This window comes from Seriola lalandi, unplaced genomic scaffold (assembly GCF_002814215.2).
Source record: "Seriola lalandi dorsalis isolate HSWRI2012SDOR001 ecotype SW California unplaced genomic scaffold, Sedor1 jcf7180002053944, whole genome shotgun sequence".
Classification (NCBI taxonomy): Eukaryota; Metazoa; Chordata; class Actinopteri; order Carangiformes; family Carangidae; genus Seriola; species Seriola lalandi.
In genome coordinates, this window is record NW_019524497.1 from 312,081 (window position 1) to 327,258 (window position 15,178).

The window sequence follows — 15,178 nt, forward strand, 5'->3', positions numbered from 1 at the left end:
GGCAAATATGAAGCTGTGAATTTGACTTTGAGATATTTTTAGCGCATGTTGGCAAGAACATGAACGATCATACTGAGCCTGGAATGGACAGTGGACTAGTCAGTTATGCTGCAAGAGAGGTTTGAGTAGTTTCTATGGATATCTTGATATTTTAAGATATAAAACTGGGTCGCTGTAGGAGTCCATTGTAACTGTAGTGAATCCAAGCTGGCTACAGCTGCAGTGATGCCAGCGACGGAGCAGGCTACAAACTTCTCAGATCCTCTTTTCAAGCCTACAGGTGGTAATATCATGACAGGCAAGAATGTGGGAGACAATAGTAAAAACAGCAAAGGCTGCCACTTGTGGGCGCATTCTTTTCATTTGAGGCTTCTGTTACTAAAAGCCTGGTGGGTTATAAAACAGTAAAGCAAGGATGAGTGGAAAACAACAAAAAAAAAAACATGAGATACAGCAGCTCTCGTGGAAGATTGATAAGAAAGTGATGGATTCTTCTTGTACTCATCTGTGCATGTTTGTCTGCTCTCTACTGAAGCCACAGTCTCTGTTCTTTCTTGTGTATTAAATCTTACAAGTTACACGTTTTAAGATGACATTTCCTACCCACTTAGTTTTCACCATGTTGGTTTGTATTATCTATGATCTTTAAAAAAAAAAAAAAAAACCTAATTTACTTTATCACTCTACGTTTTAATTGTATGCGAGTGGGCTTGTGTCTTTTCATGTATCCTTATATGTTTGTGCATGACTGTGCTTGTCCACTTTATCTGTGTGTCTTTGTGTTTGTGTAGAACTTTTGAGGCCAGAGAGCCAGCAATTAAAAAGAGGACTGGGACATCTAAAGGCTTAGAGGCACAGACCCAGCACACATGCTGGCAGTCAATTGGCAAGCCGGGGGAGGTGAAATTGGAGAGAGAGATAGAGAGAGAGAGAGAGAGAGAGAGAGAACGGAGAGAAGGAGGAGGGCAGGGTGAGTGCATGTGGGAGAGTACGGGAGAGCCAGAGAAAAGAGGGCGGGCTCAGACTCAGGCAGCGCTCACACACCCTCCTGTCCTCAGCCTTCTCAGTCTGTTCTAGGCGTGCAAGAGGCAGCATGTGTGAGTATGTGCTGTAATGTGTGTGTATGTGTGTGTGTGTGTGTGTTTAGAGTCCCAACGTTGCGCTGGAGTGCAGGAGACGTCTTACCGGTGCAAGGATTTCCCTGTTTCCTCTCAGAACGGACACGTGCTGACAGTGTTTTAACCACCACAGGGAATTAACTGTTACACACACACACAGGTGTGGAGCACAAGTAAAGGTAAAGAGACACATTTCTTGCTTTGAGGTTGTTTTGGGAGCTTTGTGATGGACAGGGACAGATGGAGTTGTTTGGGTGTTTAAGGTAACTGGCTTCATGTTGTGTGTGTTTAGGTGATTTGTGAACTGTTTATATGAATTTTAATGTTTGTGTGAGATATAGAAAAGGAGATGAAGTCACAGTAAGGAGTTTAAATTTTGTCGTATATGTTCTGTATCTGTGTGTGTGTGTGTGTGTGTGTGTCTTCCAACGTACTCTGTGAGATGGCATGCTTTCTTACACAACGTGCCTCTGTGTGTGAGTGTGGCTCCTCTCCTTTGCTAGTACAGTATACTACTGTTTGGTGTTTGGGTCTCCCCTTGCTCCCTCTCTCTCTCTCTCTTACGCACACACACACACACACACACACACACACACACACACACACAGCCATATGAATTTATATAAATACATGAGAACTGCAGCAACAAAAAAAAAAAAGGCTTGCACACATAGCCATCCTTCATGGAGCAGTGTGTGTGTGTGTGTGTGTGTGTGTGTGTGTGTGTGTTCGTGAAAGTTTATCAATCATTAATGCTCTCACTGGGACCCTGCCTAGTTCGCTACTTGAAGTAATTTGGTGATAACAAAATACCTTGACAGCCCTCTGGACTGGCAGCACCTGACTTCCCCCCCGCCATTGAACAAACTGCATAGCTCAAAGGGCAAACACAGTGATGCATACTGTAGTACGTACTGTACTGTGGCAGTGTGTATGTTTGATTGGGAGCTTTTACGTAACAAATACTGGGCAGATGAAATGACTTGAGATAAAGTGAGATTACACTCCAGATCAGAAACTCGAGTGGTGCTTATAGTAATTAGTTTTCAAAAGCTTGTTAGAAAAAAAAAAAAGAAAAAAAAAGATCCAAGTCGGTCCTCAAAATATCTGGTTATGCCATCAAAGGCGCACAATGCTAAATGAAGAAAGAGGGATCACACACTAACGGATTTGGAGCTGATGAAGACATTAACGCATTGGTGTGTGTGTGTGTGTGTGTGTGTGTGTGTGTGAGCTGTGTCGTGTGTAAATGTTAACAGAGGAGAGGCGAAACGGCTAAAGAACAGATAGAGGAAGACTACACAGACAAAGAGAGAGACCTTAGAGCTACTGATAGTCTTGAGAGACCAGCAGTTAAAGGCAGTGTGGTACTGAAGACCTGGCAGAGTGACAGTAGCCATTAAGACACAGTAAGATCGAGGGGATACAAAAACAAAGGAGTCTGTGAGTGTTCACTTTTGACTCCCTCTGAACACTTCATATGTATTTAGCATCCGTCACTCAAATGCTTGTGTGTGTGTGTGCGTGCGCACATAATTGCATTAGTGGAGGTGTTGGGTCTCAGCTGTGCAGAGGGTCATCTTCAGGCATCCAGACAGCCGAAGAATTACGAGAGGTCAAAGGGCACAAAGGCTCTGCTGTCCTCTCTCCTCCCTCACTTTTGCGCCTACTCTCTAGAGAAGAAAAAAAACAAACAAACAGACAAACAGATGTCTTGGGCATTTGGTTTGCTCCATTAAGAAAAGTCAGTCCAAGTAACATCAAATATCCACAATACAACAAGTCAAAACTAATTGTGATTTAGTCATAACACAGTGATAAGAGTAAGTACAGTCATTTACAAAACCCTGATGAGACAGTAATAAATCTTAACACATTTTTGAGTCCATGACTGTAAAACACAACCTAACCTGAGAATGATGCTCAATCTATTATCAAGCCTCATTATTAGTGTTTGTTTTGTTTTGAGAAGAAAACAAATTTAAACTAGTTCTCTCTCTCTCTCTCTCTCTCTCTCTTATCTTTCCTTCATGTTATCTTTCTTGCCACAATTCACTGCTTCAGTTGCCGCCATGAGGAAGTTGAATATTGGCAGGGTGTTTTGAGGAAGTGATCCGTGAAAGGATTTATAGTGACAGATAAAAACTGGTGTGTGTGTTTGTGTGTGTGCGTGTGTGTGTGTGCGTGTGTTCATGTACGTGTGTGCATGTACGTGCACGCACTTTTTTTTTTTTTTCAAAATTGACAAAGACTTTGTGAAAGCTCGGGGCTGTGAAAAAGCCATTATCTCAGATACTGTTACACACTGCTCATTCAGGTTTATGCTTGTGTGTGTCCATTTACTATGCAAGTGTGTCTTGTGTGTGTGTTTAGGACAAATATGAGTGTGTGTGCATCCACGCAACCATGTGCTCCGTCTGTGTACAGTAAGCTAATATAGAGTGTGAGCGTGAAGCGGGGGATGGGGCTCCGTTAAGTGAGCCTTGTGGGCGTGTGTGTGTGTGTGTGTGTGTGTGTGTGTGTGTGTGTGTGTGTATGTGTGTGTGTATATGTTTGTATTGTGTGTGAGAATGTGTATGTACTGACCCACATTGATACACTGCTCCCATGCTAAGTCAGCCCAGCTATAGGGCAGCTGTAGGTAGACATATCCTCTTCCTCTCCAGCAGCCACGATCAAGCACATGTTTTTGTCTCTGAGAAGGACGTTGCATTCACTTACATTCTGAAACCATAACTACTGCACGAGTACTGTAACTCAAACCCTTACCTTAACCCAGAAGTGCGATGGTTTACATTGTAGGGACCAGATTTCTGAAAGGCAGATGATAGATGAATCACACACTCATATTCTGCACCCTTCGTATAATCTATACTATAAATACAAATATCTAAATCATACTTATCCTTTGATCTGTTAATGTGAAGCTCATATAGCGCTTTCGTGCATCAAATAACACATTACATAAATGGAAATAATAATCATCATCATCATCACCATTAACAACATGGAACTCAAGCTTACTACAAATACTCTCACATCTTTATCCTCCTCAGTTAATAAGACTCTTCTGACCTTGTGGCAGGTCAGAGGAACAGCCTCTCTTTATGATTACAGACGCAGCACATAAGATGCAGTTTGAAGAGCATGTGGCGGGCATGATAAAGGGATGATGCAATTAACATGAAAGGGATGATCTCTCTCTCTCTCTCTCTCATCTTTGTGTCTCATTTTCTTCTAACCGTTGCTTTGCTAACACTTCATCCTCTCTTCCTCAGTGGTCTACTTATTTCTGCTGTTGAGCAAATATGGGGCTTATGCAGCCCCCAGTGCCCATCTCCCCACATGCAATCAAGCTGTTTAAATGTTTGTGTTTGACTGTGCGCCTGTGGGGTTCTCTGTGAGTCCGTCCTCTCTCTGTGAGTGTGTGCGTGTGTGTTCCTGTCGCTCATTCTCCCCGTTCTCCGCTGCTGTCACTTGCAGACCAGCACCAGACGGATATTGTTAAATGTCTGTTTTGGGAAAACTAAGACAAAACTGACAGCTGAGGGTGGAGGGTATTGCATGCAGTAGTAGGGGGAATCCCTTTGCAGTATTCATGATAGAATAAGTCAATGGTGCCATGAAAACTAATCACATAAAACGTTGGAAAAACTCTTTGGCTGACATGCTACAGGGGAAGATGGGTCACAAGAAAACCTTAATCAAGTTTCCATTCAAATGTAGCTCAATTTTCCAGTCAGGTACCATTAAACAATCGCAAACAAGGCGCAATTAGATGACATTGAGAAGCGTTCAAACCTCAGACAAAAATGTGAAGGAAATTTATGTTTTAGGTATTAATTTGAGCAACTATTTTAGTGTATAGTGTGTTTGTGTGTCTCTGTTCCATGGTCTCGGCTTTTACCATGTGCATGACAAGAGAAGCAGAATGAGTCAGTGTGAACATTATGTCACACCGACGTGTTTACCGTCCGTTTGTAATGTCGCTCATCTGGTCGAACAGGACAACAAGAGTTGTTAGCTGGGGGAGTGCGTAACATCAGGTGGAGAATGTTTTGCTTTGTGCCAGATTCCTTAACATCAGCCTCCTGCTGAGGAGAAGAAGAAGAAGAAGAAGAAGAAGAAGAAGAGGAAGATGATGATGATGATGATGATGCAAAAGGAGTGGGAGAAGCAAAAGGGGAATGCCTCTAATTGAGAAGTGGTCCAGACGGGGGAGGGGTGTCTCAGAGCTGACGTGAGCTGGCATGTGCCCTCATTCATTTCCTCCCTTTTGTCTCCTCTGCGTCTGATGATGAATTGGGAGTTTCTTCCTTTCCTTCCTTCGTTCCTTCCTTCCTTTGCTCCCTCCCTCTTTCTCTCTTGCTATCTGTTTCTCTCTTTCTGTCTCTTGCTCCATCATCCCTCCTTCCTTCCGCTCTTGGTGTGACAGCATTGCCATCCCTGTCATGTCTGCCCATTATCTCTGATCAGTGTTGCGTTCCAGCCCCCACATCGGCCTGTGTGTTTGTGTGTACATGCATCTACATCTTATTTGATATGGTTAGATCCTCAGATGTTTCCAGACTGCCCTCAATACAGAAAAATAGCATAAGAAAAAAGCAGTGAAGGGGAATACGTGTAATTTTGTTTACTGAGTGATCCACAAACAAAGGATGCACACAGTGCAAACAAGTTGATACTTGTTATTCTAGAGCAGTACAATATGATAAGGTGGCACAAACTGAGCTGAGATATGGAAGTGTGGTTTGGTGGAAAGTGGAGACCTGTTTTGAGACGAGACGAGTTAACTGAACAGGAAGCTGTTGTAAAAGACTTTCAGAGTGAGAGAGTGGAAATACAGTTGTGTGTGAAGTGCTGAGTAGGGATTTAAGGCAGGAATTACTGTGAGAGTGCAAAGAGTGTCTTCAAAGATTGTGTTTATGCTTTGTTTGCACTGGGGAGATTTGGCTTCCTGGGATCTTTTTTTTTTTTTTTTTTTATCTCTGCTTGGAAATCTTTACACCCCCTACTTTGCCTGAGTGTTTTGTGTGTTTTGAGTGTCTTTTTCTGTCCAAGTAGCAGAGGAAACAGGCCACTTAGCCATTGTCTCCTCGCTCCTCTCCTCTTCTCCTTCACTCCATCTTTCCTTTCAACCCTCACATTACATTAGTTACAGTTAGTAAGAGGGTTAGTTAAAGAGAATGCCGACCTGGCCCTCAACTCGGTCCTCATCACATAGTCACACTTCACGTTCCTGCTTGTTGACCTGGAAGTGATGCAGTGGGATTGTACAAGGCGGTCTGAAACAGCCTGTGTATGCATTTGTAAGTGTGTGCATGTGCAAATATGTATTTGAATATGTCTGAAAGTGTGTGTGTTTTGGAGCAACAAATGCAAGGATGAAGGCTTACGGGCAGAGCTGCATGGATTCTTTTTGTTTTTTGGATTGAGTTTCTTTGGGGATAAAAAAAAAACCCTGTGGTGAATGCTGTATAAGGTTTCTGTTAGACTGTGTGTTTTTGTTATTGTCCTGTGGTGCATTAGCTTTTAGGCACTTGAATGTGTGTGCATGTGTGTGTGGTCAGATTGCCTTTGTCCACTCCCCTCAGGCCTGCACTCAGATGTCAGAGAGTCGTGCGGAGCTTATACAGGTCACTAATGCACTGAGAGGGGCGGCTCTATTCACTGTAGCCACTCAGAGCCTAAACAATAACCCCCAGCTCGAGTCCGCACAAGAGCTCAACTACCAGGAAATGGACCCATTGACCTAGATCCAACCCCATCCACTGAAGAGACGCTGCATCGCTGACATGTTGTTGACATCCTTGTCTCATTGATGGCGTTGTTTTTGTCACAAGACATCGTTCAGACACTGGCTGAAATCTTACAGGATAGTAATGTGAGGAGTCTCTTTGTGGATGTGGCCAGGGACTTAATAATGACTTACTGACTTTTATAACTCGTATAGTGACTAGAGTTTACTTTCATTGGCATACATTTTAATGATGCAAAATGAATAATTCCTACCCTGTTAAGTAGCAGAATGTCTCAGTAAGATACTGCTTTGGAAAAAAAAAAGGGGAAACCGAGTTTTTCTTTCTGGAAATGCCGATTATGCCTTATGTTGATCCCAGCCTGGAGGTAATATGCTAATATGACACAACATCACAGGATGCAACTTGTTTCCATATGTTGTTCTCCTTTTCAGCTCTACAGCATTTGTTTCTGTCAATTTGGTGGAGCCAAAAATCAGAACTCAAATATTGTCGTAGTGTGCATGCTGTGTGTTACTAAGCTAAACTCATTATTATTGTTTTGAAATGTGTCTGTTGACACATACAATGTATTTCCTGAAAAAGATTATACCTAGATCTAAACTAGGGATATGTGTGGTGTTCACTACTATTGCCAAAGCTTTGTACAACACAAACAATTTGATATCTTGCTAAATGATGAATCAGTTGATCAAAAAATGACAGGTTAATCAGTAATGAAATAATTATTAGTGTCAGTTCTGATCTCCACAGAGTTACGTTTTTGTCCAGACCTAAGCTTAGTGTGGGAAACTGACCCGATGTGTGTGGTAAGATTCCTGAAGCAGTTTGTTGTTGTTGAAATTTGCAGAAGATTGATGCAACATTCTGGGCGTAGGTCCTCTCTCATTCTCTGAATCTGTCACACCTTATTGTGTTTAAGGATGTGTGTGTGGGTGTGTGTGTGTGTAAGATGCACAAATGAAGAAGTGAAAAGCAAGGGTAGAGGGAGGGTAGTTTCTTTGTGGTAAACAGCTGACAAAAATATGTGATCCGCTGAAAAGTACATTATGTGATGCAAATTGGTACATCAGCTCACAAGCTCTTTGACAAAGACTTTGAGTTTAAATGTAAAACTCTTTCAACGTCAGACATCTGCTACATCTCTCAATAGCTATTTTATATGTTTTTTATTTTGTTTTAGGCCAGTATGAAGCTTTTTAGCCTTTCTAATAACATCTAGTAATATCTAGAGTGCACCAAAGGGCTACACTGTATTGTCTTGGTGTCCTCCTCCTCAGAGACACACCACAGTGAGCTGCCGTTTGTCTGCCACATTCTTGCTGTTCATTTCTTACCCCCATCCCTCACTGCTTTACATTGTCTCCTATCTCTACTTCAAGGGGGTACTTTGTTTGCGAGCACTGCTGTTGACTCAGGTGCAGGGATGCACTGAGATAACTTCCCCTTCCACCCCGCCCTCCCGCTGTCTCCCTTCCCCCTCTCCCTCCAGTCCTCCTCTGTGCTGCCCGCCACTAACTTCTTTCTTAACATTACCTGCTTCCTCACCTCTCTCTCTCTCTCTCTCTCTCTCTCTCTCTCTCTCTCTATGGTTGATACTGTGAAGGTTCGTTTTTCCCCTGTGTCTCTCCTCCTCCCTTAATATCTTGTATCTCTTTTCTTTTTCTCCACCCTCTGCACGTTCTCCTCCTTCCTTACCTGTCCTTGTGCGGTCATGCTGAAGCCTCTCTCTTGCTCCCTGGTAGTACTACAAAGGTTTTGCAGGACCTCAGCAGTTTTCCTAATTAAAAAAGTGATGAGAGTTCTGCTTTGTGTTTTATTAACTGTCTTTGCTTTACTCTTAAGGATCTGATTAAAATCACAGGAAGCTATTACCTGTGTAATGCATTGTTGCTGTATTTAAACCTTAATATCCTTATTCTGTGTACCATAAAGGAATATTTAAAAAAAAAAACAGTCCCTCCATTTTCCTCTTAAATTTACTCTCGCACATCATTTCAATGGAAACTCGGCTCATGTAAACCTCGGTTATTACTGTAAACCATGCATAAACGACTCAGTCAAACTGTTCTAAAAATAGATAATCATAGTCATCTCATCACTTGTGTGAAAAACATTTTGTTCTTCTAGAAAAATATAGCAGGGATCAATAATTTTCTTTAATAAGATGTCATATTTTTATTAATAAATTAGTGCTTACATAGTTTAGCATAGTAGCAAACAACAATTCTTCCTTCTGTCTTAGAGACCATCCGGTCATACCTACACACATCACAGCACAGCCTCACATGGACAGTGGCTCTCTCCAGATAGCCTTACTCCAGTCATATTGTTAATGACAACAAATCGGGCCTGTTCACATCTGCCCTACTTCGACACAACATCTATCTCTATCAGCCCCTCAGGACCTATCAGCACCACTCCACCTCTTTCCCTCTCATGTCTCCTTCCACCTCAGCACACATCATTTGTCTGTCTACCTGTGGCCCAACACTCAATTCCATCCGCTCCCCAGCGCTCTAACAACCTCTCATCCTCCTTTCAACACCATCATCTCTCTCTTTTTTCTTTTTTCTCAGACCCTCTTACCGCTCGCTCTCCTCCCATCCCCCCTGTGTCAACCTCCCACCTCACTCTACCTTCGCCTAAAACCCTCTTATCGCTCTCTCGCCCACCCATCCACCCTGTTATTTCGCCGTCTCTTCAGACTGCAGAGTGGAATAGGAAGTATTACCCGCCAATTTGGCTCCATTCACACCTGTCTGTGTTTTTCAGAGGGTGTCTATGTGTGTCAGTGTCTGGATTTGTGGTGATGCCAGGGTTTAACTGACATGCATTTCTTAAGTCAATATTTGATTCTAAAATTAAATATGTTTGGGGTTTTTTTTTGCCCTTTACTAGGACAGAATGGAAATCACTGAAACAGATTTCCAACCATACACTTACTTTTCACCCTTGACACCCCGAGTTAGGGGAAAAGAGACTAAAATAATGGGAAGGAATTCCCTTTCCAAGATGGTACAACATGCTGTAGTCCTACTCAATAATTTCAGGATTAAAAGCTCTTTAGAGCAGTGTGTCCTGTCCCACTTCATTACTTTATTGCCATGTCAACCAAGCTAAAAGGAATTTGTCTCAGTGCAACTGGGATTAGATAGAAAAACAGGGCAACTTGAACACACCACAACACAATCACAGCAAAGAATCCAATAACACCGACAGCACAGGATCCCTCTGTGTGCTAAAGTGCGACAGTGATAAATCAGAATAGGTGGGAGAGGAAGACTGTAGAGGAAACACGACAGATTGAGAAAGAGTCAGAAAAGTTTTGAGTTAGTAATAAGTTACCTGCGGTTTCTAGTTCCTAGCTTTGCACTGATTAAATACCAAGGGAATCTTTGTTCTTTGTAATTGATGGACATTGATGGCTGATACCGGCGATGGATGAGACTGACTGGATGATATCTGTTGTATGATAAAGTCCTGCAGTTGCATGCAGTTGCCCACGTGTCGTTTCAAGAAATTCAAATATGCTGCCACGTCCACACATTACTCTTCTTCTTTTTTTTTTAAGTCTTTCTCTATCTTATTCCGTCACTCCCAGCCGCTCCTCCCCCCCCGGCTACATCTTGCCCCGCAGGGTTTCTACGGTTACCAGCTGAATCTGGAGCACAGTCAATGTCTTATCCCACTCTGCCTGAATAATTAAACAATACGTTTTTTTTAACTGCCTCTCACTTATTAGAAACTGCAAATCACCGCATCAATATACAGTTGATTGGTTTTGATGACTTGTCTGTGCAATCAGGGTTTTCATCAGGACGAACGAGCGGGTGCTGATTGAGGAATGGCAACGGAGGGAGCCGATGATAGTTTAACATTTGTCATTCAACCTGCTGCATTGTATAGTTATACTCCATCAACAAGAGAATTTCAAGTGGCGTAGTACCCTACAAGAGAAGTTCAGGAAGGATTTCATTTAGACTGACACACCTTGTTCTCCTCCTTCATCTCAGAATAAGTGGGAGAATGGAGGACTCTGATTGTACAGCGTAAAAGCCTCGCACTAAAGTATATATCTTGAAAGATCATAATGGGAGGTTTCATACAGGGATCCTGTGATTGCTGAAGTTTCACTCAGCAACTCAGAGTGGAGCGTCAAAAAGCTACACACACCCATTGACTCTCATGGGCCTCTCACTCAATGGAGGACTTGTGGTGGAAGGATTTTTCTTCAAAATATGGTAATCCCCGACTGCACCGCGCTGCCGACACAGTCAGCTGAAATCTGAGTTAAGGAGCGTACGGCGTAAGCTCCTAGAAAGATGGAAGAGCGTATTTAATGAGGTTAGTGACACTTGAGGAGTAAAGTGGCGTGAACTGATCGACACTGAATCCGACTGCCCGTTATCTTTATTTATTTATTTTTTGACTTGAGCCTCAGATGCCACACTGACCCCAAAATCTCCAATCTTTTATATGTCATTTTGCAGATGATATGCTGCACTCCATAACTATCTCTTTACCCCTGTTTTGAAGCTGTTATCTTTATTTTTTTATTTATTCATGTTGCTTTTTTCACTCTCATTTTGGCACGCTTTTTGACAGGACTTGGCAGTGAATTTGCTTTGTTATTACTATTATCGCCACAATCCCAAATCTTACCTTACACTTCTACACGAGGGGACCATCGTAAATTAATAACAATCATCTCTCCTTTCCTCCCTCTCCACTTTGTTCTGTCATTTTTATGCTCGGCCCTCCTCTGAGAGCGTCGTTCAGGAAGGAATTATAATTTTGTCTCTCACCACGTAGAAGAAATTAATGTTTGATTTAAGCAGCAGCCGAGACTCATGCTTGCAGGCACGATGTTTGTGTATGTGCATGTGTGTGTTTAAGCAGGGGAGGGGGGGGTGGCACGTGTCTTGTCAGATCCCGAAAGGATGAATAAGAAGCTAATCTCCCTCTTCCAGGGAATTCTACCAGTGATGTCTGAGACAGTCCCGTCTCTGAGGGACTGTGGGAGTGCAGTGGAGTGTGCGCTCCTATCTCTACAATAGGATGATTTCAGAGCGCAGCTGACTGCTATCTCGGCACTGGATAAATACAGTTGCTCCTCAAATGTGAACAATACACATACACCTAGGTGTGCGCATACAGACACTCACTAACGGATAAGTCCCTGATCCTTATTTGTTTGGACCACTGAGCCTTCCTGCACCTCGTCCTGATTCGCATGTTATTCACAGTGTGTTTGTTATCTTTTTCAGCAGGTTTGCTCAGCGTAAACAACAACAAGGAAGCCCCGGTGTACAGGCATGCGTGTTTGCAGGTGTGCGTTTGTGTGCATTTCTCTAGGTGTGTACATGTGTGTGCATGCAAAATCAGGGAGCATGGAGACCTACTGATAAAAAACCCTCTCCAGGATTCCCATGGTACTCTATTTTGACTTGCTAGGAATGAAGTTTTCCCCATTCAGGAATTCCTTTGCTTACCCCCCAGAGAGAGCGTTAACCTCAGCGACTTCACTCCCTGCCTAGAGGGAGGAGGAGCAGGGTGGGTTATGTGAAAGGGGTGGGAAAAAGGCTTAAGGGAAGGGTGAGTCCAATGATTGCTTCATGCGTTCGGAGGCTTGATGGGGGGGCTGGTGGTCGTGGTTCAAGAGTGCAGAGAAAGGTCAGAGAGAGCCCAGTCAAGCTGAGCGCTACTCTGGTTGCACAAGTGTCTAGACACTACTGTTGTGCACCTTCAGTGTCTCTCTGAGGTTGGGTTATTTTCATTAGACTCACTGGGAAGTCAGGAATGACAAAGAGAAAACACTGAGTGATAAAACACAGCACTAAGAACTATTGTCTTAATAATGTTTCAATTCTAACAATGAGGTCCCCGGAAACATTTTAAGATTTTAAGAGATGATAAAAGTCTTTAGAGCTATGCATCCTGTCATCAACAGCTGTTAATCTGAAATAAGAAATTATATTAATTCAGTCTTAAACTAGTGTGAGACTCTTCTGAGTTTTCGTATCCTGTAATGTGTGACACACAGTGACTATAGGTTACGTGCTGATGACACAAATCCTGGACCCGGATAAAACCCTTGACTAATAGTTCATCATTTTTAATTGTTCTTATTCATTTATTTGTCTCTTTATCAGTTCCTACACGTTTACTTTTATCATTGTCACTTCTACCTTATTTGCAAAGCATTCTTCATTTATTGCTGTTTGATTTTATTTTGTCTGCATTGTGTCTGCATTCATTGTGTGTCTTTACCTCGGCACCATTGAAAATGAGGGGTTCTACCTCAGTGTGTCCTCCGAGGTTTTAAACAAGTGGACAAATGAATGAATGAATGAACTACATATCAGTTAAACAGCAAAACCTCAACGCTTTTATTTCCACAATGAAACATACACTACACCAAATGAAAGATGTGTCACCTTTACCTGTTTAAACACTTGCTTTATTTATGGATGGGATCCTCACTGTGCTCCTCAGTTTTACATTAGTTATATGAAGTGCATTTATGATGGGAATGAAGGGCATTTAATACAGGTGCTTAGTGATGTCATAACGTGAAATCTGTGTCTGATTTCGACAGCGACAATGTGGTGTAGACGATGACAGGCTTCAAAAAAAACAAAAAAACAACAATGAGACAGGACTCGTTTGGCTCCATTCACAGAGCATTGTCGTACAGTGTAGTGCGCATCCACGTCATGTGTGGTTTCAGTCTGGAGTGCTGAGCTGTGTGTCATGTGGGGCGGAGCTGCGAGACAGGTGCAGAGATGAAAAGATTGGCTGGGGGAAGAAGGGTGTTCCCGCTCTGTGGCTGTTCTGACAGGCCTTTGGTATTTTTCCAAACAGTGTGAGAGCATGTGTGTGAGTCTGAAAAACCTGCTCGCATTTCTCCAGGGATTGTGCAGGTGTGTGTGTGCCTGGGAGCATGTCTGCCTTTATGCTATTGTGCTCCAGTGTATGCCACAGAAAGCTACCTGCTGGCGAGAGCGTCTGCGTTCACGTGTTAGGTGATAGATGTCTTTTAAAGCAGCTGTGACAATGTGGCAACGCGAGTTTGAGAGCTCCAGTACAGAGTTGTTTCTGACGTCGCAGTTAAGAGGCACTTCCAGTCCCAGCACGACGCTCGGCTCTGTCTCCGTCTCACTTTGTGTCCCCTTGGGCCGGTGGAGTTTTCTATTGTGCACATGGAAAACAACAAATCTGCTTTTTAAACATTTTGTTGGTGATAAATTCAGTAAATAAAAATCAAATATAAATATAAATATGAAGTGAAGGGACTTGATATTTAAGACATTTATTGAATTGTTCTTTGTCCCCCCTCTCAGTGCATGTGATTGTGTATGAGAGGCCATATCTGTGTGGTAATGATGCCTTGGCTGCTGTTGCTCAGGCCATTGTGTTAATACACTCTCTCAATGTGTTAATATACTGCGAGAATGAGAGCGAGAACGAGAGACCGAGAGAAAGAGAGTGAATAATTATGTTTCCCCTTTTGTCTCGCCTCCCTCAATTAAGCCCGAAGAGAGGCAGCCAGAGCACATGTCTACTTATCCACTTGAAGCTCGGCAACAATAGGACCCCCCCCCCCCAAATAACTCTGTCTATCTCTCCCTCTCATTTCCAGTCTTCATTTCTTCCTCCCCCCCGTCTCACTTTTCCATACCAAACTTCTATTCATAGCTCAGTACCCCCATATGTTTTTGCCTCCTCTGTCTCTACCAACCACGGCGCCCTCCCTCCTCATGTGTTTCGCCTTCAGCCCTGCCTCACCTCTCAGCTCTACGTGGGTTTTGCGGTGAGCTCTCTCTCCCCTCTCCTCGTTACCCCCTCTCCGTCTCCCGTGCCTTGCTGCGGGGCACGGGGAGCGGAAAAACGAAGAGACTAAACATTTTAGACTGTACACCGCCACAGGAAAGACAGTGGTTTGATTTCCCTTGTGTTGTGTTAGGCAGGATGGTTTTGTTTGTTTGTGCTTGTGTGTGTGTGTGTGTGTGTGTGTGTGTGTGTGTGTGTATGTGTGTGTGTGTTTTTCACCTCCGCCCCTCCGAATCAGACAGACAGACATATACATGTAGATGAACTGCATGTCTTGAGTTACTGAGTTACTGAGTTGAGGTACTAAATAACCAATATTTGTTGCACAAATTTAATTATCACCAAAGTAAACTGATGCCAAATTTAACAGGAAAGCAGGACCAGCTCCAAAATGAATATCCAGCACCTGTCAAGCATTATGTGTGGAGGATAATGTGTGTGTCTTTGTTTGTTTTGCGGGTGGGG

General features: G+C 43.0%; 1 protein-coding gene across 1 annotated transcript in view; it reads left to right on the forward strand.

Annotated features, from left to right (window-relative positions):
* The first annotated feature begins 1,057 nt into the window (after positions 1–1,057).
* The window catches only part of tiam1a (TIAM Rac1 associated GEF 1a), a 54,347-nt gene continuing 40,226 nt past the window's right edge, over positions 1,058–15,178 (forward strand). Inside the window, exon 1 of the mRNA XM_087172990.1 lies at positions 1,058–1,297. The gene's annotated coding sequence lies outside the window, so the exon portion shown is untranslated. The remainder of the gene's footprint in view (positions 1,298–15,178) is intronic.